This window comes from Diceros bicornis, chromosome 4 (genome assembly GCF_020826845.1).
Source record: "Diceros bicornis minor isolate mBicDic1 chromosome 4, mDicBic1.mat.cur, whole genome shotgun sequence".
NCBI lineage: Eukaryota > Metazoa > Chordata > Mammalia > Perissodactyla > Rhinocerotidae > Diceros > Diceros bicornis.
This window is the reverse complement of record NC_080743.1, coordinates 75,211,735-75,236,248: the sequence shown is the minus strand read 5'-3', so window position 1 is coordinate 75,236,248 and position 24,514 is coordinate 75,211,735.

Genomic DNA, 24,514 nt, shown 5'->3' with positions numbered 1-24,514 from the left:
AAAGCAAGGGGGAATCAGGAAGTCAGGAAGGGGGGAGTACAAATCTGCAGAGTCCAGACCTTCAGGACAGGAGAATGGTGAGGGATCCTAGGCAGCAGGGTGTGCAGTTGCCTGGAGCATATGTTCCTAAGGCATATTTCTCAGGATTCCAAGCAATCAAGCAATGGGGTAGAGGGTAGATGGCCAGTTGAGGCAATGTTAACCTTACAGACTGGGGATCTCTCAATGATTTTTGCTCTTTACCTTCATGTTGATAATGTTAATCCTAATGGGTTAAATTTGATGGTGGAGAGCAGGCTTCCTTTGGGATGGGTACCCATGTCTCCGAATCTTCCATTTTTTCCAAGTGGAAATCTTCCATTTCCCAAGTTTGAAAATGCAACTTTTCCTGAGAGCAGTAAGATAGCCAATCCAAAGCACTGTAAAATCAACCAGCTCATCAGAGACAAATAAAACAGTTATTTTTGAAGCACTTAAGTCTCGATACTGGTTTTCTATTGCTGCTTTAAGAAATTACCATAAATTAGCTGCTTAAAATAACACAAATTTATTATCTTACAGTGTCTTTAGTTCAGAAGTCTGAAGTGGCTCTCACAGGACTAAAATCAGGATGTCTGCAGGGCTGCGTTCTTTACTGGAGGCTCTGGGGAAGAATCTGCTTCCAGGCTCACTCGGGTTGTTGGCAGAATCCACTTCCATATGGTCATAGGAATGAGGTCCTGTTTTCTTGCTGGTTGTTGGGAGGAGATTGTTTTCAGCTTTTAAAGACTGCTTGCATTCCTTGGCTCATGGCCCCCTCTATCATCAAAGCCAGCAGTGGTGGGTCAAGTCCTTTTCACACTTCAGTCTCCCTGACCTCCACTTCTGCCTCATCTTTCCTGCTTCTCTTTTGTCACATCTCTGGCTAACTCCAGCTGGAGAAATTTATTAGCTTTTAAAGGCTCAGTGATTAGACTGGGCCTGCATGAATAATCCAGGATAATTTCCCTACATTAAGATCTATAACAATGATATCTGCAAAGTCCCTTTGCCATGTAATGTAATATATTCACAGGTTCTAGGATTTAAGGCATGGACGTCATTGGGGGACATTATTTGACTTACCATAGGCTCAAACAACACAAGATGAAGGTTTTGATATGGGTTGGGGAAGAGATGTAGGGGCAGGACAAGTCCTGGAGTGTTGCTTATAATAAGCCAAGGGACCATTAAGAGGATACCACAGTGATGGGCAGGAATGATAGAGAGGAACAGGAGGCACTGGTCCCTTAAGTGGGTGGGAGATGAGGATTTAAACTGGAGAGTCTCAGTTGGAGGCAGAGGTGATGGAGTACAACATTGCCTTCTTAAATTTACCGGGCTGACTTTGCTGAGGAAAGCAGTGGTGGATGGAGTGAGGCTGATCTCTGGAACTCAAGTTCCTTGAGGATGTAGATGTCTGTCTAGCCCTGGTAGTCCAGGCTGCACACAGGCCAGCAGCAGCAGACAAAGCAGAACTTGGAGAATCCTGGAGTAAGTGACTTGCTGAATCCAAGACATAGCTTTCTGGCCATCTGTCTGCTTTGCTGGCAGTTCTGTGAGAGCCCTTTGAATCCTCTGACTCTTCCTGTCAATGTCACTGGCCCTGACGGTACTGGCTTCTGAGAAGCTCTTGCACATTCCTACATGTGTCCTGACTCCCCTCCCTGCTTTCCACTTCCTCTGAAAGGAAACTCTGGCATAGCCCTGTCATTGGAGACCAGCTGTCTAGTTTAGACTCACATGCTAAGCTGGACTCTTCACGTGACTTGTGTCCCATTCACTCAGCCCACTCTTTACCCCAGTCATTTCTAGGGCAGCCAGATTTGCACAGGTGCAACCTGACGTCCCCTTGCTTCCTTTCTGCCTTAGAATCATGCGACACCATGGTGGGGGGATGGTGCAGAAAGTAAGTGGCATCCACATCCACAACTTAGAAGTGAGTGGGAGTTAATATTCCATGGCACAATCTGTGACCAACGGGGAATGGGCGCTTGTGGTAAATCCTCCCCACTTCCTTCCTTGAGGTGGATATGTCTGAAGTGTATTCTATACCAGCTCCTCAGTAGGTCCCAGTGAAACTGATGTCCAATTGTCCACAGGAGTGACCAGCTCAATAACACACCTTTATATTGGCTTTTCGCCCTCCTCGATTTTATCCTCCCTGCTCCCTGAATGCTCTTCCCTGAAATCATTTCCCAGAATAAATTACTTGCATGCAAGCTGCATCTCTCAGGTTCTGCTAAGACGTGTGCCAACTATGTTAACCAGCAAAGCTGAGGAAAATCTTTGTCAGAATCAAGAGTTTAATAAGACAAAGCTCAGTCTCTTTTTACAATACCCACCTATGAGTCATAGGCCAGGGCTGGAGAAAACAGCCTGAAGCATCTCTCACCACACTGCCTGACTCCTAGGGAGATACATGGCTCCCTTTTACGTGCCCTTTTAACTGCAGGCCAAGTTGTAGATGACTTGCTTATGTAAACAGAAGAGGCAGAGACGCATAGACGTGGCATTGGACCAGTATTATAAACTGCTTATACAGATATCACGATGAGACAAAGTAGAAAGCCTATGAAATATCAATTAGCCCAATGAATGGATTGCTGTATTTTAGGCCTGTTGTTTGGAAGGAATTAGGAAGAGGCAAAAGCATAGAGCCAGAGTCCTCATAAATCTTTTATCTAAAAATGGGTAGTAGGAGCTTAGAGATTGAAAGATCTTTAGAGATGCTAAAAAGGCCAGACACTACAAGGTTGGAATGAAAACAAACACCCCAGAAAAGAGGAGTACTCAGCTATGAGTAAAATACATGGTTTTAAAGTGCTGACTGCCTTCTTTCCTCCAGCGAGACCTTGTTTCTAGCGACAACGTATTTGAACTGTAATTTTCTTGTGTGGAATTTGGAGATAGTAATAATTTTGTTCTGATGATATGTTGTAAACATCAATCGATATAATGTCTATTAAGCAAAATTAACATAAAACAAACATTTGGTGAGACCCAACCATGTACCAGGACTGCCCTGGGCAGCAGGGAACACAGAGATGAATGTGACATGGTCCTTGCCTTGGAGGAACTCCCAAGGTACAAAGACAGAGACTGGCACATGTGTGAATATATAGAAGCCAATGTCATTAGTGCAGGAAAGAAAAACCTGAGGGATCCAGAAGAGAAGCAATCAAATTTTCTGGGTGTTGGAAACAAGAAGTTGATGTCTAAGCTAGAAGGTTAGTAGGTTTCTTAATGCATAGAAAGAAATGAAATGTGTGGGGGAAGGGAAGGACATTCTAAGTAGATAGAAGAGCAGAACTAAAGGCATATATGTGCAAGTTAGAAACGGAATGAAGAAAATAGTAAGTTTGTTTTGGGATTTATTGAATTTAAAGTTCCCTTGAAGCCTCCAAGCTGTTATTATTCAGTCAGTAGTTGGAATTAGGAGTCAGAGACTCAGATGACGGAATGGAACTGGACATAAGGATTTGGAAGTAATTTGCGTGTACATAATTGTTGCTGTGAGAGTGGAGAGACTGCTTGGAGAAGGCAAGTGTATTGAGTGAAGCAATGATTGGCTCAAGGACACACACCTGTGGAATATCACTATTTAACGGGTCGAGAAAGGAAGATGAAACAGGATGTTAAAGTGGAAGTTTTCACTGAGACAATAAGAAAAAAATAGATATAAAAATTTCAAAGTAGGGTGTCAGATCACCAGGCAGAAATTTAAAAGTAGGTGTCTGAGAACGTTTTGCTACCTCTCATGTCAACAAGAAAAATATGAAAGGATCTGCAGAGATTGATAGAAGTATTTATGATGAGGATTTTTTTGGGAAAAATCTACTCTGGGATTCCTGCTATTTCTCACTCATGTCTGTTGGGAAGAGCCTCAAAGGAGATCATTTAGAGATCTTGGTATGTAAACTGAGGATTTAGAGTTGAGGGGACAATCACCTGGCATCTAGCACATGCCTTAGGAAACATAACATGAGGGAAAAGCCAGCTGAGCTGGCCTTTTGGAAGCAGCATAGTGAGAGATATTTGCATTTCCTTCTGATGGTGTGTCCAAGGTGCATGATCCTGGAGAAAGGATGTGGACCTCATGGTAAGATGTTCATATAATGTCATTTAAAATCTTATCTTGACAAAGAGACCTTATGTCAGACAGAGTTCTGGTTGGAGGTTTTAGTAGGGGAGCCTCCAACATACCCACTAATTTGCTCATGAGAGAAAGAGCCGGCTTTACATTCCTGCCAAGTCTGGAGACAATAGAACCTCCTTAACACAGTACTAGTCAAGGCAGAACCTTCTCATTCTTCTCCCCTCCTTCTTCCATCCTATCCCCAATTCAACCATGGCAAGTTTAAAAACAGCAACTAGGAGGAGGTAATATAGAAAGAGAGAAAAAGCGAACCTCACCTCTTTCTCGAAGGTAGTCAATCTGCTTTCAATTGTGCTCTATTTGGTGCCTGAGGAGGGGAAAGGGCTGTTATATCTTTGAATGAAGATTGAAATGCTAATTAACATATTTAAGTAAGAATTTCTAATTTCTAAATTTAGACTCTATGACTTAAATCATCTTTGGTTTTATGTATTTATCAAGAGTAACTGCCCCAATTTTATATGCAGGGACTCGGGAAAGACATCTCCTAATGAGAAAGTATAAATGGACAGTGAAATACCAAAATAAGTTTGCGTTTTGAATAGATCCCACAAGTTGTGCTTTTTCAAGGCTTGATGTGAAGAGGATTTAGACAAAGAAAGAGAGAAGAAAAAGCCAGAGAAGAAGTCAATAAGATTAGAGTTGTACAAACCAAGGGAAAGAGAAGTATCAAAAATAGGGCTAGTGCAGAAGATGACTGATTTCATCCTAACAATGAGGACAATCTGGATAAATCATAAAACTATAGTGTTTTTTGAAAAACCCATCAGATATCTGAGGGTTCAAAGAATCCTAAATGAACTAAATCCAGAAAGAAATGAGCCCTTTCTAAGAGAAAACAGTCTCACAGCTGCTTTAATTGCTGGAGACATAGTGGAAAAGGAAGTGAACCCACCATAAAAGGGATAATGAGAAGCCTGCCTGATTCTTAGTGAACATTTCATGGCTGCATATTGACTGGCATGACAGGTCAGAATTTTGAAGAGTCCCAGTCATGGAGTAATTCTGCATACACTCACCAAATCTCTTCCTTGGAATTTTTCCACACCATCCCACCACACCAGGGCAGTGTGCTGAAAGCTGGGGGCGGGGCAGAAGAACTGAGAAAGATTTATGCCTGGGTAGAAAGGGTCTTTTATAAGAGAGGGCAGGGGTCCAGCAGGGCATAGGTGGAAGAGATGACAGAAACGTCTTTACGTTCCACTGGACCTTTACCAAATACAGTTTAGTGGCCCAGTAAAGGCTAGGGACAACCCTGCAGAATAGATAGTTCTTCCAATATGCAGAGAGTCAGGATCAGAACTAGAAAGCAAAGAAAACTCTCCAGTGACCCAAACATCTGACCTCTAGGCAATAAAGAAGAGAGAGATCCCACAATTTAGGAAGATAATACCTAGAGAGATATCCAGATCATCACAAGTACACAGATTCCAAGCCCTGTTGAAGGAGAAGAACTGATCCCACCTTCTAAATATTTGGAATAACTGGCAAGGTGAATATAACTAAAGTTGCAAAAAGCCCAGATCCAGATCAAGCGCAGATCAGATTTACTCTGTCCACAAACTCTAGCAGTCTGGCATAGGAAGAGGTATGGCTTTTTCTGGGGAAATATATTATTTACTTCAGTCTTTATTGCTTTTTTACATGATGACCTGTATACAATAAAAATTATACAGTATGAGAAGAGGCAAGAAAATGTGACCTATAATAAAAGAGTCAATAGGAGACCTGCAGATGGTCCAGATACTGGAATTAGCAGACAGCAGAAAAATGAAAAGTATTAAAAAAAAACTACTGGAAATATTAGAAATGAGAAATATATATCAGAAATAAAGAATTCATTCAATGGCTTGAATAGCAATCTGGGTACAGCAGAAGAAAGTATCCATGGATTGGAATATAGGTCCATCCAATTATCCAAACTAAAAATCAAAGAGGAAAATAGTAGAAAAAACTACTCAGAGTGTTTGAGGCCTGTGGGATAATACCAAAAGGTCAAGAACATATATAATTTGAGTCTCAGAAGGAGAGGAGGGAGAGACAATAGGGGAAAAGAAATATTTGAATAGATAATGGCCTAGAAGTTTTCAAAATTGATGAAAGACATCAACTCACAGTTCCTGAAAGCTCAGCAAACACCAAATAGGATAAATACAAAGAAAATAACACCTAAATCCATTGTAATCAAACTCATAAACACTAAATATAAAATTAAGTCTTAAAATCAGCCAGGCAAAAGGCACATGGACGGTAGAACAACAATAAGAATGACAACTGATTTCTTATCAGAAATAATGGATGGAGAAGGCAATGGTACAACATCTTTAAAGTGCTGAAAGAAAAAAAAAAAACCAAAACAACTGTCAACCTCAAATTCTATATTCTATATCCAGTAAGATTATTCTTGCTTTTTTTATTCAGACAGATAAGAGTAGAGGTAATTCATCTTCAGCAGATCTGAACTAAAAATTAATAAAGGATATTTTCTGATAAGAGATGGAAGCCTGGTTTTTCAGGAAGAAATGAAGAGCACCACAAAAGGTAAAACTGTGGGTAAATATAAAAGATCTTTATATTTTCTTTAAACTTCTCTAATGAACTATTGACTGTCAACACAAAAATTTTAGCAATGTAGGCTCAGTGTGAAGAATTGACTAGTTGTCTGGTATGTCCACGGGACCAGGGCCAGGAATTCAGTTAGAGTGGTATGGTCTAGCAGGGCCAAAGCTAATGAAGCAACTTGTGTGGTCAGGATAGGTGTGGCTGTGGCCAAGGAGAGGACCTGATATTGGTTAAATGCAGGGAGATTGAGCAAATAAGCAAATATTTTGAGAATAGTGAGAGTTAGTTTCCTACTGTTAAAGAAAGGAGCTACAAATATGAAAAGAGGGGAGGCCATAACAAACCCTGTGGTATTGGGTTAGAATTGGAGGTATTGGTGTAAACTCATGGTTTTATATCGGTCTATCTATCCATCTATCTATCTATCAATCATTTATCTATGTACCTACCTGCCTATTGACATACATATAGATATAGAAATAAAGATGTTTGTGTGTATACACATAAATATATTTCCTGGCTTTGCCTATTGAGAGGACCTAGAATCAATGACATGGCAGGAGCAATGAATACACCTAGATTTTGCTTTCTACTTACCATTATCTGCTAAAAGAAACCAGAACTTCTTGAAGAAATAATTGATTCTTGGACTGGGTCAGAGAAAGTACGAGATGAGTCTGCAACATCTTCATGCATCAGAAAGTAAGAAAGTGCTCAAAGAATGTTGGAAAATATGACAGAAGGGTAAGAGCCCACTTGTGTGAACTCCTACTAGTCAAATCTGGCAATTTGAGCATCAAAAGAAACAGTGATAGTAACATGTTATGATCCATTAATAAAATGAGAATCCATGTTTCCATATTAATATAAATGAATGAATGGAAGAGAAAGGAAAGCTCTATCTGATGGTAGGATGCCAACTAATAAATGTGGAAGTAGTATAGTCATTAAAAAAATCACCATTCGGCCCTGTGGCTTAGTGGTTAAGTGCGTGTGCTCCACTACTGGTGGCCCGGGTTCAGATCCCGGGTGTGCATGGACACACCGCTTCTCCGGCCAAGTTGAAGCCGTGTCCCACATGCAACTAGAAGGATGTGTAACTATGATATACAACTATCTACTGGGGCTTTGGGGAAAAAAAAGGAGGAGGATTGGCAATAGATGTTAGCTCAGAGCCGGTCTTCCTCAGCAAAAAGAGGAGGATTAGCACTGATGTTAGCTCAGGGCTGATCTTCCTCACAAACACACACACACAAATCACCATTTCAGTACCATCATAATATTAAATGATTCAGGCAAGAATCATCAATAGATATTAAAACTAGTGAGTAAAAGTTTGAATAGAAACAAGATATTTATATAGTGTCAAATCATCTTCCCACAAATTACTTATTAATTAATAAGTACCAATTACTTAGTAATTAGTTCTACAGTGAAGTCACCTGGCAGATTCCATTTTAATCAAGAGATACAAGTTAATGTTACCAGTATTAGGACAAATAGACATTATATGCTTCCTGATAGGTTTTATTGAGAAGAACACAGCATCACTTTTGTGGCATGCCTGCAAAAAGTATACAACCTGAATATAATTATGAGGAAATGTCAAACAGATCCAAATTGAAGGTTATTCTACGAAGTAACTGACTGTACATAACAATGATTTTTACTTTTAAAGAAGCAGCCAAATAAACTTCCGGCTTCCATCCCAGTTTAATATATAAATGGGAAGCTTTCAGTGGGGAAGACAAAAACAAGAGCAGTTAGTCACAGTAGGCAAGGCTTGGGGAAGGACCCTCTTCTCTCCAAACATTTTAACATCCTTTAGAGACTTGCTTTGTGGTTAATGAGCTCCACCTTTAAGACAAAAATCCTTGTGAAAGTTAAACCTCATATTCTCACCTGAGCATAAATTTCTTTAATCAGATAATTAAATTGCTCTCTTTTGAACACATCTCAGAAGCACAAACTGAGAGAATGTTTTTTTTCCTTTTTTTTTTTTGTGAGGAAGACTGGCCCTGGGCTAACATGCATGCCCATCTTCCTCCACTTTATATGGGAGGCCACCACAGCATGGCCTGATAACCGGTGCATCGGTGCGCGCCCAGGATCCAAACCCGGGCCACCAGCAGTGGAGTGCATGCACTTAACTGCTATGCCACGGGGCCAGCCTGCCTTTTTAATTAATTTTTTTTGGGTGGTGGTGGTTACTTGGAGCATGTGGCATTTAGGAGAAAGAAAGGACCAAGTCAGAGAAGGGGGACGCTTTGTGTAGCTGAAGGGCAGCTGAAGGATGTCGGTCCCTGCAATAGTGAGAAGGATGGGTGGGGGGAGAGGAGTTGAAGATTGGGAGGAGAGAAAGCCCAACCAAAAATTTTGTCTTCTTGCAATTTATTTTCTTTTTTTTGTGGACACAGCTATCTGTCTTTATACCCTGGAAAATCACCCAAGTGGCCACTGTCCTATGGGAAGAAGGTATAATTACCAGTGCCTTGAACAGAACTAACGGTGGGTCAAGACGATTTCCGAGGGAATTAGTGGTGAGGTTGTAGCAGCCACCCATCCAAGCACAGTACTAAAGAAAATCATTCTCATCTGGGAGGGGTTGTTGCCCTATTAGATACATGTGGCTGGAAAAGTCATCTGGGTCCCAGAAAGATTTTAAAAATAGCCACAGATTCTGGTTGTTCTATTGCCTCAGAAATTTGTCTCCTTGTGCTATCTGATCATCCTAAGGCCAGCCCCTAAAAAGAATACTGCCTCAGAATGCAATCGGGGACATTGGAATCTCAGATAAGCAAAAAGCAAAACAAAGCAAGAACCTTGTTCTACAGTCACTTAATAATGCTCTCTATAAGTAGCCAGGAAGAAAGAAGAGGTTGTTTTCATCAAACAAAACCTGGCAGAGGGAAAAAACATGTTTAGAATACTTTGCTGTGTCCATCTAGCTTTTAATTCTATTGTCTTCTCAGATTCTGAGAGACAGGACCTGTAGTAGAGTGGCTGTAGGCAGTTGTCAACAGATCCATCTTCTTGTTCAGTGGGACCCCGAAGGGCAGAATGTAGCTCGACAGTTACAGTTTGAAGTTCCAGCAAGGCAATTTACTAAATGAGAATGTCATAAATGCCCCAGTGCTGAAGAGATTCATGTTAGGATGCTGAGTATTGGAGAATAAACTTAAGTGTCATTTGGAGGTGAGTTAGGGTGACCAGCCCATCCCAGTTTGCCTGGGACGCTCCTGGTTTTAAGTTGCATGTCTCTAACACCACCTCAGTCCCAGACAAACCTAGATGTCTGGTCACCTACCCAGCAGGTCAGCCTCAGTGATTTGTAAGTCTTTTTTCGAACTCTAAAATCCTTTTATTCTGATGCTTGTATGTGTAAGTCCAATGTTGTCTTTGTGAACTCTGTGCTTGGTATGAGAGAAAAAAATAATTGCAGCATGAGTTTAGTCTAGAGGGCAGAGTGGTCTGCCTGGGACTGGGAATTGGTGGTTCTACCGATAAACATGTGTGACCTTGGGAAAAATCTCTCCTCTCTGAGTCTTTTTCTTCCCCAGAGAGAAGGAACTCACATGGATGTTTTACAACATTCCTTCCAACTCTACCATACTAAGGCTTTTTCCTATGAATTTAAGTGATCTCATGTGAGTCTTAAAAAGATGCTCTTGCATACCAATTCTCTGCTTATCTGTGGGTACACGGAGGGGGAGTGGGTGTAGGGAGGGAGGTGGGGAAAGCAAGTAGTGGAACAAAAAATAGGATGTAGCAACAATAGCAAAAAAATTAGGAGAAATCTGATCTTTTATTCTGAGGAGGTCAGAGGACATAGAATGTCCATTTTCTTACCGCTACAGAATTCCTTTTAGGTGTGTAACAATCAAGATCCCTCTTTTCCCCATCTTGGGCCCAGAGAGGAAAAGAAGGTTGCCCAAGGTCACACAGTAAATAAGTGGCAAAAGTAAGACGTAGAGTTTATGTCTCCTAGACCATGCTGTTTTCTTGCCAGGCTGTGCTGCTTCTGAGGTGTTCCTAATTAGAGTAACTGCTCCTTTCTCCTTTCGTTTTGAACCAGAGGAGAGCATTATGTCTGATAAAAGAAAACACGGTAGACAGGGAATAATTTTCAGGCTACTGCTCTTCTTCGAACTCATTGTCCAACCCTTGGCATTGTTGACAATTTCAGACACAGGTTAAATACAGCAAGGGGAAGTCAATGCTACACCTTAAAAATTAATTGTTCAAGTACTAGGTCATTTCAGAGTAATGCACCGTGAAATTATGTTATTCTCCAGAAGAATTTCCATAAAGTTTAACATGCCATGACACATTCTTTTTCCATTGGAGTTAGTTTTTTAAAAAGTATGTAAAAAGAGTCTTTGGAGTCCAGGGGTGTGTGTGTAAACATTGTTGCAGACAAAGCAGGCGGTGTTAGGCAGGACTTTCAGGGCAGCAGATGCTGCCGGATCAGATTGCTGCTAAAGAAGACCCCGTTACCAGGTCGTGTCCCATAGAAGCACAGCCAGGCTGGTATCTGTGGAGGCAAGTGCGGAACAAGTCATTAGTCTTGGTGCTTTTTACTGTTATTCACACTGGGATAATGAGATTATTGGAATATTTTTTTTTCCTAATGAGAATGAGACAGAATACCTTGGTCTCTAAATGATTTAGTCACAGAGGGAACACATTACTCTTCCCTCGATTGCTGTCAAATGCTGGAAAATTGGAATATTATACTGATATTTATTGTGATGGGCAATATTTTTCCTGCCTTCTCAGTGTCAAATGAGATGGGAAAATTATTTGTCTGAAAAGCAGAGTCCTTTACAAGGTTTGTAGAAGGAAGACAGATGAAGATGCAGGATAAGGAACCGGGGGCAGAGGTTTGAAGAAGGATAATTGGAGGATGGCTTTTTGCTGTTTCTTCTCTTTTTTCATCAGTAAAACTATCCCCTTGTTTTAATTTCCCACGGACTTCTCTTCCAGTTAGCTCACCAGTGCTTGGAGCTAATTAGACATTGTTTAGATTCTGAATAGAAGGTTAATTTCAAGGGGAAATGGGTTTGTGTTGGTCTGGAGGTCATTAGTGGCAGTTAGTTAATTTGTGTTCTTTGGGAAGAAATAACAACCTGGGGCGGGAGAATTCCTTGTAGAGGGAAAGAAGGTTTTCGCTCTCTTTCTCTCAAGAACCTTTCACCTGAGACTTGTGGACTCAAAGTTTATGGGGCCAGTACAGGCTAATTGGGTGACCTGGTGCTCTGAGATTCAACCCAGGTTGTAGGTGGCTTTGCAGCCAAGCTGGACAAAGAAATCTTGAGGTCTAACTCCTGGTCCTGCCCCAACCCCAAACTCATCCTCTAAGAAGGTCTGAAACTTCTGGAAAATATAAAAATATTAACAATTGAAACCCTCCCTGTCATCGTTACGTGCGGCTTTTGGAAGAGAGATGTTACCATATTTCTATGTTATAATCAGGAAATTTTAGTGTTCTCAATGTAATGGGTGGACGAAACTTACAGCCTGAGCACTGGTCCTGTGATTGACAGGTATGACTGTTGGTTAGATTCATTGAGGTATCCTGTTATAAATACAGAAATTCAGATTGACCTACTGTGGTTCCAATTCAGTTAGTTGGGGTGAGGGCCTATTCATCTGTACTTGAGCAGGCTCCCAGGAGATTTTCTTGCAGCCATGGACATCACCTATGGCTCTTACAGGGACAAGAGATGCTCTAAATGCTTAGGAGCATTGAGAAGGGGCCAGAAATAGATGTAGAAGACAATGTGGTAATGAAGGAGGTACATGATTGTGAATATGTCACGTGGGCAAAGTTTACACCTAGAAATGTCTGGAAGCACTTTTACATTCATCATCCACTCCTCTGTCATTTTGTACCCAATTTCCTCTGAGATTAAGGATTGTATCTTCTTACCATGAATCCCTGGAAAGGGAAAATTCGTTAGTGCTGGGAAAGAAGGTTTTCATTTAGCTTATATGATGCTCAAATTCCAAGTCCTCCGTGAAATTTCCCACCCCGGGCCAAGAATCTCTTCTTCTTTGAAACTAATGTGTACCTCTATGGTAAACTTAGTAATGTCCAATTTGTGGTTTTGATATTTGTGTCTATAATTTAACCCCAATTGAACAGTAAGAAATTTGAGAGCAGAAACCATATATCTTGTTTATCTCTGTATCTCATCCCTGAGGATTTCCAGAGAGCTCTGCCTATAACTGGTACCCAATCTATTTCTACTGAATTAATTAAGAAGACAAAAAGTGCCACAGAGACCATCTAACACAGTGAATGGCCCTCTACTGTACCCTATCGCATGCCCTCTTTCTGTCTCTTGTCATTTTGTTTTCCTACTCTGATGACCCCTGCCATCATCCCAGGTTCCCAGACAATGGCTTGCCTTTTCCTTCCTTTAGCTCCTTCTCCTTTTTCTTATTCCTTTTCCTTGCTCAGCATCACCAAAGGAACATTGCTTAGCCCTTTACTGGGTCACTGTTTCCTATTGCTGCTGAGAACCATGGTGAGGTTTGAGATTCTAGCATCATTTTGCATCAAAATGCAAATCATTTCCTGGGAGGTGAGGGATGTTGTATTCTAGTCACGTGCAGTTAGCTTCAAGATAGCTTGTATCTCACCCCCAGTAAAACCACTTATTTAGAGCATATCAGTTTATTGACAAGGTCGGAGAGCAAGGCTGTCCTGAGGTGAGAAGCAAATTCCAGAGGGGTGAGCACTAATTGTTCCAGTGATTGTTTCTTTATTGGCTATGACATAATTATTCTCTTTGGGGTCATGCATTTGTCTCCAGGTTGCTATGTGGTTGTGCCCTTGGGATCAGGCCAGGGCAGAGTTTGGTCACTGAGACTCAAACTCCCAAAGCAATCAGCAAGAACCTCCTAGAGAAGGTGGCGGGCCCTGCTCCCTGAGCGTAGCTGAATGGTGCTTGGGGATGGTTGGATTCTCAGCCTGCTCCGGAGGCTTTCCTGGTCTTCTTGTAACCGTGGGCCCTCCAGGACCAGTTCAACTGACCCTATCTCTTATCAACAAAGTGATTAAGAATTGCCTTTCAGAAAATCTGCCAAGTCATGTAGCCAGAACATGTGTAAAAGAAGAAATTAGGACCTGAAATGACCTTGGAACTAAAGATTCTCCTCCTGACAGAACCCAAGGATAGGGACACGACCAGAACTTGAAAGTTGGACTCTTATCAGAAGCGAGGGGTCTCTCATTCAGGAAGATCCAGTGTTCAAATTCCTTCCCCACCTCATCAAAAATGTTTAGAACCACATCATGAATGTTTAGAACCTTGTCATAAATGTTTAAAATCTTACCATAAATGCTTGAAGTCCACCAACCAAAACTTGTCCCACCAGCATTTCCATGTGCCAGCCAGGTTCTCTCTAACCTCTTAAATTTCTCCCCAAATCCTGAATCAGGGAGACAGACCTGAGGACACATGCCCCCTGTCTCCCTGCAGATCATCTCACAGAATAAAAGCTGATTTCTCCCCCAAAGGCAGATGCTGTAATTAATTGGCTTGTTAATGTGCATCAGGCAGAGAACCCCAGTTTTGTGTGGTAACATTCTTGGAGTGGTGCAAATACCGTGTGGGCCCAATGTGTTGCCAAAATCACAAAGGCAAATGAGTCCAGCAGATGAGTAGGAGCCCAGTCCTGGGAAATTAGTGCCAGGGTTATGCATTCAGAGATGTGTGGCAAGCATCACCCATTGCATGTCTCCTTTATTTTGTAAGGACCTGAGGCTCCACAATCGCACAGCTGGTGACGGACACCTGAAGGGTAAGGCAGGGATATTTTTAAAGCAGATTCATTTGACCTCTGTACAGCCAGCCACAGAGAAGAGATACCAGGCTCTGTTCCTATTTGGTAAGCAGTCATTTCCCGGCAGCCTGGCTGAGATCACTCTGGACTCCTTCAGGGACCCAATGCCCCCAGGGAAGATGAGACACTTGCAGCTTGTCTGCCACAGCCTGCCATGGGGGCTTCAACACAGAGATGGATAGGTCTGCGATTTTTCCACTTGAAGCACACTTGTAAGGGTCAGCACAAAATCAGAAACCCAGTGGGCTCCTCTGGCCACAGCAGCTGGCCAGCTGGACCCCCGGCCTGCAGCAGCAGTCTGTGCCTGCAGTAGACCTGGGTGCGGGCTTGGGGTGAGTTTAGTCTGCACTGTTGCCTAATATGGCTGGCTCTCTATCTGGGACAGTGAAGAGCTGATGTAGGGAAATGGCTGAGAGTGGGAGAAATGGGTTTCCACAAAAGCGATTTGCCCATTTTTTTTTTCTTTATTTCCTTATACATTTTTAAAGCAGATTTATTGCTAGCAAAAGTGCTGGCTGGACAAAGCTCTCTCATGCTGTGCGTTTGCTTTTTCTTTTCTTGAATGTTTTTAAACCTATCTAGGTGTTTTGTCTCTCTGACATAGACTGGCAGAGAAACCTAGGCAGCCTGGATTCCCAGTTCACTGCTGTAAAGGCTTTGCTGCTTGCTCGCTGCCCTGCCTGGCCAGCTCCAGCCCTGCAGGCTCCATGCAGCGGGCACGCAGCAGCAGATGGAGAGAGGGAAGGCAGACCCAGTGAGAATCCTCTCGAAGAGAAGCAAATGGCCCAGGGAGGAGAAAGATGGTGCTGGACCAGTTGGACAAGAGCCCAGCTCTGAATAACTCCCCCATTCAGGGAAAATAAAATCACAAATGAGAACAGTAGGGGGCCAAGAAGCAGCTGGAGACAAAGGGGTGTTAGCTTCGGGGTGGGGGCTGTGAGACAAGGAAGGCTCTGACGAGATGTTCAAAAGTCTGGTCTGCCGTGGACAGCTGCCATTCGAGCTCCAGGCCCCAACAATGTCACAAGCCCAGCGAGCTGAGCCTTCTGCTTCAGCCCAAGACCGGGAAGAGTGATGAGATGGGAAAGGCCTCAGGCCTCCTCCAGCCTCCCCCATCTTTTAGCCTTCCCTGTCCATCCCTGGTGACTTAGCGGGTAGGGCTATGATCCCTCCCCTTAGGCAACCGACAGTAGGAGGAGGAGGAGGTAGGGGAGGACGGAGAGGAGAAGGGGGAGAGGAACGGAGAGGAGGAGGGGGGGAGAGAAGAGGAGGGGGAGATTATGAGATTCAGTGAGTTTCAGAGCAGAGGCTGCTCCTCAATATCCCCACCCCTGCAACACTGTCTCTGCTGGCAGCTGAGATGGTCTTTCTGGAGGGTTTTGGGCTCTCTAAATTTCAGAACATTGAATAGAAACAGAAATCAGTAGCAGGAGTTGGCCTCCGCCTGGCTGTCCCTGTCTTGTGGTGCACGCTACTTGCTCCATCCCGTTCTTGATTAGCAAATCATCCCTGCTTGCCTTCTTACTGAACGGTTCATCCTGAAAGATCACACGGCAGCTCCAAGTCAGAGAGCTTCTCCCTGCTGCCTATTATGGCACAACTCAGAAGATTAAAGACTTCTTCTTCCTCCACCCCCACTCCGAAACAAGAGTAATGCGAAGGGCCATTTAGTCATTTCTTTGCGTTAACTAGTGATCATCTCTTGATCTGACTTGAGGCTTCCAAGGTATTTTCCTACCTGGATAAAGATAGAGCTCAAAACTACAATGAGATATCACCTTATACCAGTCAGAATGGCTATGATTAACAAGACAAGAAATAACAGATGTTGGAGAGGATGTGGAGAAAAGGGAACTCTCATACACTGCTGGTGGGAATGCAAACTGGTGCAGCCACTATGGAAAACAGTATGGAGATTTCTCAAAGAATTAAAAATAGATATACCATATGATCCAGCTATCCCACTACTGGGTATTTATCCAAAGAACATGAAACCAACAATTCGAAGAGATTTCTGCATCCCTGTGTTCATCGCTGCATTATTCACAATAGCCAAGACGTGAAAGCAACCCAAGCGCCCATCAACGGATGAATGGATAAAGAAGATGTGGTGTGTGTATATATATTCCATTACATATACATATATACACAATGGAATACTTAGCCATAAAAAAAGACAAAATCATGCCATTTGCGACAACGTGGATGGACCTTGAGGGTATTATGCTAAGTGAAATAAGCCAAAGACAAACACTGTATGATTTCACTCATATGTGGAAGATAAACAAACACACGAATAAGGAGAACAGCATAGTGGTTACTAGAGGGGAAGGGGGTGGGGGGGAGGCCAAAAGTGGTAAGGGGGCACTTATGTATGGTGACAAATAAAAACTAGACTATTGGTGGTGAACACGATGCAGTCTACACAGAAACTGATATATAGTAATGGACACCTGAAATTTACACAATGTTATAAGCCAATATGACCTCAATAAAAAATTTAAAAAAAAAGATAGAGCTTATAAACAGAGTCCCAGTGTGTGGAGGAGGAGGAATGTTAGAGTCTCTTACATATTATGCAACACACACAATTTTATATAGTCATGTGTTGCTTAATGATGGGGTACTTTCTGAGAAATGCATTGTTAGGCAATTTCGTTGTTGTGCGAACATCACAGAGTGTACCTACATAAACCTAGATATATAGCCTACTACACACCTAGGCTATACGGTACTAATCTTATGGGACCATCATCATATATGTGGTCTGTTGTTGACTGAAATGTCATGTGGTGCATGACTGTGTGTATGTATATATATAATGTATATATAAATATATATGTAACATTTATATATAATAATATACATAGATATTTATATATACATACACACATACAAGCTTATATCTATGTTTAAATGAGATCTTTTATAATTTTTAAAATATTTGTATAATACTTATATTTTAAAAGTATTTGCATTTCTATTATCACGTTTGATATGATGCACATGACAACCTTGTAAGATATATAGCATTAGAATCCCCATTTTACAGACAAAATTAAAGTTCAGAGAGGTTGTGACTTGTGTAAGGTCACACAGCTCCTGAGTGGTATAACTAGAATTCAAACCTAATTTTCTTTCTTTCTTTTTTTTTTTTTTTTGAGGAAGATTAGCCCTGAGCTAACATCTGTTGCCAATCCTCCTCTTTTAGCTGAGGAAAATTGACCCTGGGCTAACATCCACGCCCATCTTCCTCTACTTTATACGGGACACTGCCACAGCATGGCTTGATAAGCAGTGTGTAGGTCTGCACTGGGGCTCCAATGATGTGAACCTCAGGCTGCCAAAGCAGAGTGCGCAAACCCATCCACTATGCCACCAGGCCAGCCCCCCTTATTTTCCTTTTTAATGTAAAATTTTTTGTTCTTTCCATTATGTGACTCTGCCTTTCACATATGAGATGGAAGAACCAGCCTGGTTCTTCCTACCTCAAGGTCCATCCATGTTGTCACAAATGGCACGATTTTGTCTTTTTTATGGCTGAGTAGTATTCCATTGTATATATATATACCACATCTTCTTTATCCATTCATCCATTGATGGGCACTTGGGTTGCTTTCATGTCTCGGCTATGGTTCTTATATGCTCATAGTTCTTATATGCTCATAAAAGAAGTTTCTTCATCTTTACCCGGTAATGATCTAGAGATGGTTTCATCTAATTTAGTTCTTAAAAGAGATATTTAAGATAGAAATTATTATTCTTCAGTATGTAAGTGGTAGAGCCAGGATTTGAACCAAGATCTGAATGACTCTATAGCCATCTTCTCTCTATTACTCTGGACAATGGACAAGGTAACAATTTGCAGGTCAGTGGGGCAGAGTATTCCAATGGAAAGACATAAGCTTTGCCCTCACACAGACCTGGGTTGTGGGTTGAAACTTGATCTATTTGCTCTGGGAACATGGGCAAGATCCTTAGTCACTTTGAACCTCAGTTTCCTCAGCCATGATAATGAGATTAACAGAATCTATTCTACTGTGTGCTGTAGGATTCAATGAGATAAGGTAGGTCTCTAGTATAGTGTCTGACACATAGTAGGTACTCAACACATGATACCTATAGACTTCTTTCTATGTTCTGTCTATATTGCTGATTTGTGTGTGATTCCCTAGTCCTCACTTAGACCAAGCAACCCACATAGATCAAGAAGTGTTGTCTAAGTAAGAACAGGACACGAAGATCCAGAAGAGGACTTTTGAGGCTAAAACTAAGACTCTAAGGGAAGAAGAGGAAATTCTGAGGGCAGAGAGGTTCTGAGGATTGTCATTCTTGGTTCACCCTTTTCTACTTTATCCAACTTGCTGCCCGAGTGAGTGGGGATAACGTAGAAGAGCAAGTGCACAGAAGCCTCCAGTACATACTGCTTTGCATTCTAACCAGCCCCATGGTGGCAGTGTCAATCATGCTTCCCCGTACACCACCCCCCTCCGAGCAAGCTCAGGGATTAGCTCTTCTTTGGCTTTAGCTTCCTGAATAAAACAAAAGAAAAGAGTAGCTTAAGCAGGATATATTAGGGTGGGGAGAAATTCCAGCATGAACCCTACTCCCTTCCCAATCCAGCATAATCCCACGCCCATCCTGCCTTTCTCTACTCCTTGACGGAGTCATCAGCAGTGACAGAGAAAACTGAAAGACAAAGATTAGTTTACAGGGTAAGGGCTGCACCCTGCTTTCTCTTCTTTGCAGACGCTATATCCTGTAGAAGCTTCAGATTAACAAGGATTTTTGTCTCTTTTTGTTACTTTGCATTTTAAATTAATTTTTGCCTTTTCTATCTTGAAAATAAAATACCTCATTTGCTCCCTAACTCCTTCTTTCCTCTGACACATACAGATTACACTTCTAGTCCTTTGGTACTGTTTTTTTCCCTCTGATGCATGTGACATCTTAATAATTCTAACACCAGAGGTGGAGAAATGAAAAAGGAAACAGCATGACAAAATACTTCTGGGCCATTTTGGAATTAGTGATATATTTCAGGAGTGATCAATTACATTACTTAACTGGAGAGCTCAGATTATAAAGAGAAATATAATTAGTGGCAAATGTGATGAGATATATAAAGACAGATAGGCAAGCCAAGGAATAGGAGCTCATCAATTTTTCCAGGTTCCAACAAGAGGGCAGTTGTTTTACTGCAAGACTCCATCCAGGTGATTGGAAAGCAGAAGCAAGCACACTCAGCATTGCCAGTGCTCAAAGGAAAGAGCATCAGCTGAAAATCAGTGGGTCTGCATCTGGTCTACCATTGATTACTAGGCAATTCCCTTATCCTGCCTGTGTCTCAGTTTCCTCCTCCGTAAAAGAGGATTAATGATGCCTATCCTTCCTGCCTCCCTTGGAGCTGTTGTGGGGCTTAAATAAACCATATGGATGTGGACTTCCTTTGAAAATTAAAAGCCCTATACACATGCAAAGGAGGATTAGGAATATCATTGCTATTTGAGCCAGATCTTGCAGAATAAGTAGGATTTGACTTTCTGGAAATAGATATGAGGAATATCAATTAAAGGATGCAGAAGAAGCAAGGCATTGAACTCATACGTTAGTTCGGCTGTAGCATAGAGTATTGAAACAGAAGAGGAAAGTATTACATCCAAAATGTGGGCTGGAGCGAGAGCATAGAGGCTTAGGAGTTTGAGTTTTTTTCCAAAGCGGGAGGAACCACTGACTAGTTCTGGTGGGGAATAACGTGATCCATGCAGTTTTGCAGAATGATGAAGTTGGGAGTGTAAGGTGAAAGGTATTTGTCGGGGGGGAATTGGTTAAATAGTTATAGTAAGAAATAAGGGATGCCTACAATGGGGCATTGTGGGAGAATTACTAAGGCAGAACTCACAGGGCTGATTGAAATGCCAAGGAAGGAGCTAGGGATAAGAGAAAAAGGGAGCAATCACAGATTACTTCAAGGATTGGAGTCTGAGCCCCTGGGAGAACACCTATGCCACTGACAGAAATCTAGAGTGGAGGTTGTGGAGCCCTTCAGGATGGGGATGGAGAGTATAATAAATGTGATAGATACTGCCAATGCTGATTTTAAGGTGCTGAGGAGACCTGCAGCTAAAACTGCCACTGAAATGGTAAAAGTTGTTAGGATGGAGCTCAGGAGAGGGGTCAAGGCATTCGGAAATCATTAAGAAAGAGGAAAAACCACTAGAACTGAGGAACTCTAGGGAGAGATTGAGAAGAAACAAAGGGGATGGAGGCAAGATTTTCAGGAATTTTTTGGGGGGCTGAGGGGGAGGCTTAGACTTAACTTGCTCACTGAATTTTCTGCTTCCCTTCAAAAGCTTCCTACCTTTCTCCCCAGGACAATAAGGGGAGGCAATATTAGCTCCTTCTGTGAGGGAGCAACCTACAGGCCACAGAGGTTGTGAGAATGTTTGCCAAGCTGAGTCCAATCACTATCACGGCACCTGAAGAGGGGAATGTGTGGTGGCTCTGTTAGGGTCCTCCAGAGTCACAGTCAGCCACTCTGGCCTTGGGGAGTTTGCGAGATTACTCTGCAGGCTAATTAGGGATCACTCTCGAGGATCGATACCATAGTTTTGATTCCCTGTGTCCTGAGCCAGAAAATCAGTTCTTCCTTGAGAATATGGATGGTCTGTGCGGCTGCTTTGTTAATAGAAAGCTACGTTCTTCTTGACTGGAGCGTTTTTCAAACCAGCAGCTTCTAGATATGGAGGAGGCATCAGCTTGCGGCTCTCTTCCCTGGAACACAATGACAGGCTGGGCACTGTCATAGGAGGAAGAAAACTAATTGGACCAACAGATTGGAAACTACAGCCGCATAACTTTCCACTTCATGGCTAAAAACTCCACCCCCGATTCGTAATGCCAAAAATGGTATCTTTGCTTTGGTATCTCCCAGTGCCTGAGCATTATTTTTATTGCTTTGTTTATGTATATGTGAGTGTTTATTTTTGAACTCTCAGACACACATTTTACAGGAAGAGTATTGGCATTTCAGAAGTCATTGATGTTTTGGGTTATTGTATACTGGAGACGTGGGTCATTGCTGAACAACCTGACATAGATATTACCAGGCTTGCAAACCTGTTTTCAAGTGAGATGTTCTAAAGCAATATTTATAGCAAAATTATGACCTCGAGGCATCTAAATGTAATCCATTTTTAAATCTCATTTTTTCCCTCTGAATCCTTCAATCTAATTAAGCTCACATCAGTATATTATTACAGAGAGTAATCATTCCTTTCTTCTAATAACATTCATGGATAATTTTATTTCTCATTTCCAGCCTCCTACTCCTGTGGTGTAATTAGTGTCTTTGGCACCTCGTGATGCTCAGAATGAGTTGCAGCTGCTAATTGCTAATTGAAAAATTAGAAACTCAGTTAGAAAAAGGATCTAATTAAAATGAAATTAGATAAAATCCCTTCAAACCAGCTCCTCTCTCTCTCTCTCTCTCACTTTTCTTTGTTTTTCTTTTTTCCCTTCTGCCTCCTTTTTCCATCACAGAACTATTAGCACTTGCAAAATATGTGTGATTGATGAAAGCCAAATACCTTTCCTAGAGGGCTATGCAACGGCTTGTAGGAGGGAGCTAGGGAGAGGTTTTTAACAATTAAATTCAACTTCATAACTTGGGCTTTCTCTCTATTCCTGACTTACCCGTGAGTATGGGTTTTACCTTAAAAATAAGACCTGCGGGCTCTCTTTGGAGGACAAGTGTGTGGTCAGCTCCATGTGCTTTTCCCGTGTGTTTGGAAGGATCATTGCCAGTCTCGTGTCTGTGAGCTATAGGGATCTACTCACTTGCTGCAAATCCATTTCCACCCTCTTCTCTATTGCATTGTCCCACCCGACAAATGACTATCTAGTAAATTCTCAGCCCTGTAGGAGACAGAGTAAACCAAGTCCCTTCTGCCTCCAAAGTACTTACAATCTGTTGAGAAGTCTAGAGCGATAGACATAACAACAGAATAAGAGAACATATAATCAAATGCAAAATAGTGTTTCAGACTATATGTGATATTTAGTCAACCATTCAAATATTTTTGAGTACCTTCTTACTACATGCCAGGCACTGTGCTAGAGCCTGGACATACAAAACACACACCACACAGTTCTTACCCTCAAGGAGTTCATGTCTGGACATATGTGAATAAATGATTTATAAGGTCTTATGATAAAAGCAATAATAACAAATGTACAAGTTGTCAAATTAATGCAGAAATATGGGTGATGAATTCCGGTGGGCCAGACAGAGGGAGCATGAGGGAATACTTTACATAGAAGGAGTGACGCCTCCATAGAATTTCAAAGGATGAGTAGGAGTCCACCAAGGGGACAAGCATTTTAGACAAAGAAACCTGTTTCAAAAAACAGATACATAAAACAATATGGTGACTTCTGGAACTATAAGTAATTTGGTATTTCTGAAGCCCAAATTAGGAGGTGCATAGCAGGAATTTAGGCTGGGGAAGTGGGTACGAGTTGGATTACAAAGAATCTTGCATGCTTTTAAAGTTTAAAGGAGATGTGGGCTTGAATATTTGGGGGAAAGTTTCTTAGACAATATAAGATGTAAATGATAGTAGTATCGATAGGTCTTCAGGAGGAGATTTCGTGGAGTGAGAGGAACATTTTAGATTAAGCAAAAAGATAGGAAAGACTTCGAATAATCCAATTCGACTACAACAAAGGGAGTAGTTTAGGAATACATATAGAAAAATGAAGTGAGTTCAGATTATGATTAAAAATCAGGCAAGGAAGTTCATTTAAAAAACAACAAAAATAGGCACTTTCATTGCATGCCTTCTTTTGTAGATATAAATTGACTCTCTTTTTCAGACATGGATACTAAGATTTGAAAAACTTAAATAATTTATCCAAGGTCACACAGTTAATTTGTGACTTAGGGGGACTCCAACCCAAGTCGATCTGACTCCTGAAGCTATTTCCTCCATGCTCCATGAGTCTACTGCTTCAGGCCCCTGATTCAGTCCAGCGTCCACTGTACCACCTCTGCTCTCTGTACATTCTGAAGAAGGCACTTACACTCTGCACAGTTAGCAGATGCACTTCTCCTCAGTCCATGGCAGACATGGAGAATGGGTTCTGGCATTCTTTGACTTGCCAGTCCTTCCTGGTTCAGCAAAATAGGCAGTCACTGCCAATTGATCTGTGAGCTGGCACTTAGGGGAAGCCATTCCATCTTTTAAGAATTCTCAGTCAACAAAAAACAAAGAGATAAATGAGAAAGATGGTGGACCCATGGGACAAGGGAGTACTTCCCTGCATGTCCTGTGAAAGGAGAGAGCTGGAAATGGCTAACACCAGGAATTCATTCACCAATAATTTAATGTGTCTGAAAAGCTTCTACAAGAGTAATCTATTTTCTGCTTTAGGAATGACTGCCCCAAAACCTCTGAAAACATAATTAAAAATTTTCTGTTCCTCATAACTTATTCTGATCAAAAAGATAATGGAATGACAATTTAAAATAAGCCTTGCCTTCAAGAAGTCCTTCTTTGTAGCTAACTTACATGTTTCATGCTGCAATTCAGCTTACTTCCCTCTAGTGGATCAAAACAAAACCTAATGGTTTTAACCAACCTACATCTTCTAGAATAATTAAAGTGCTCTGGTTTGTCCCTAACTCAACATATTGAACCAAGCTAAGGCAAGTGGTGGGAGAGATAGAGAGTGATGTCAGTGTGTGAGCTTCGGATCGGACTACCTGGATTCATATCCTAACTCTTCCAACCTAATTGGAAGTTGGAAACCCATTCATGATGATGATGATGACGACAGCGAAAATGATAAAGTATTTATAGGGTTTTGGGACAATGAAATGAGATAACATATTACGTGTTCAGCACATGTTTGACACAC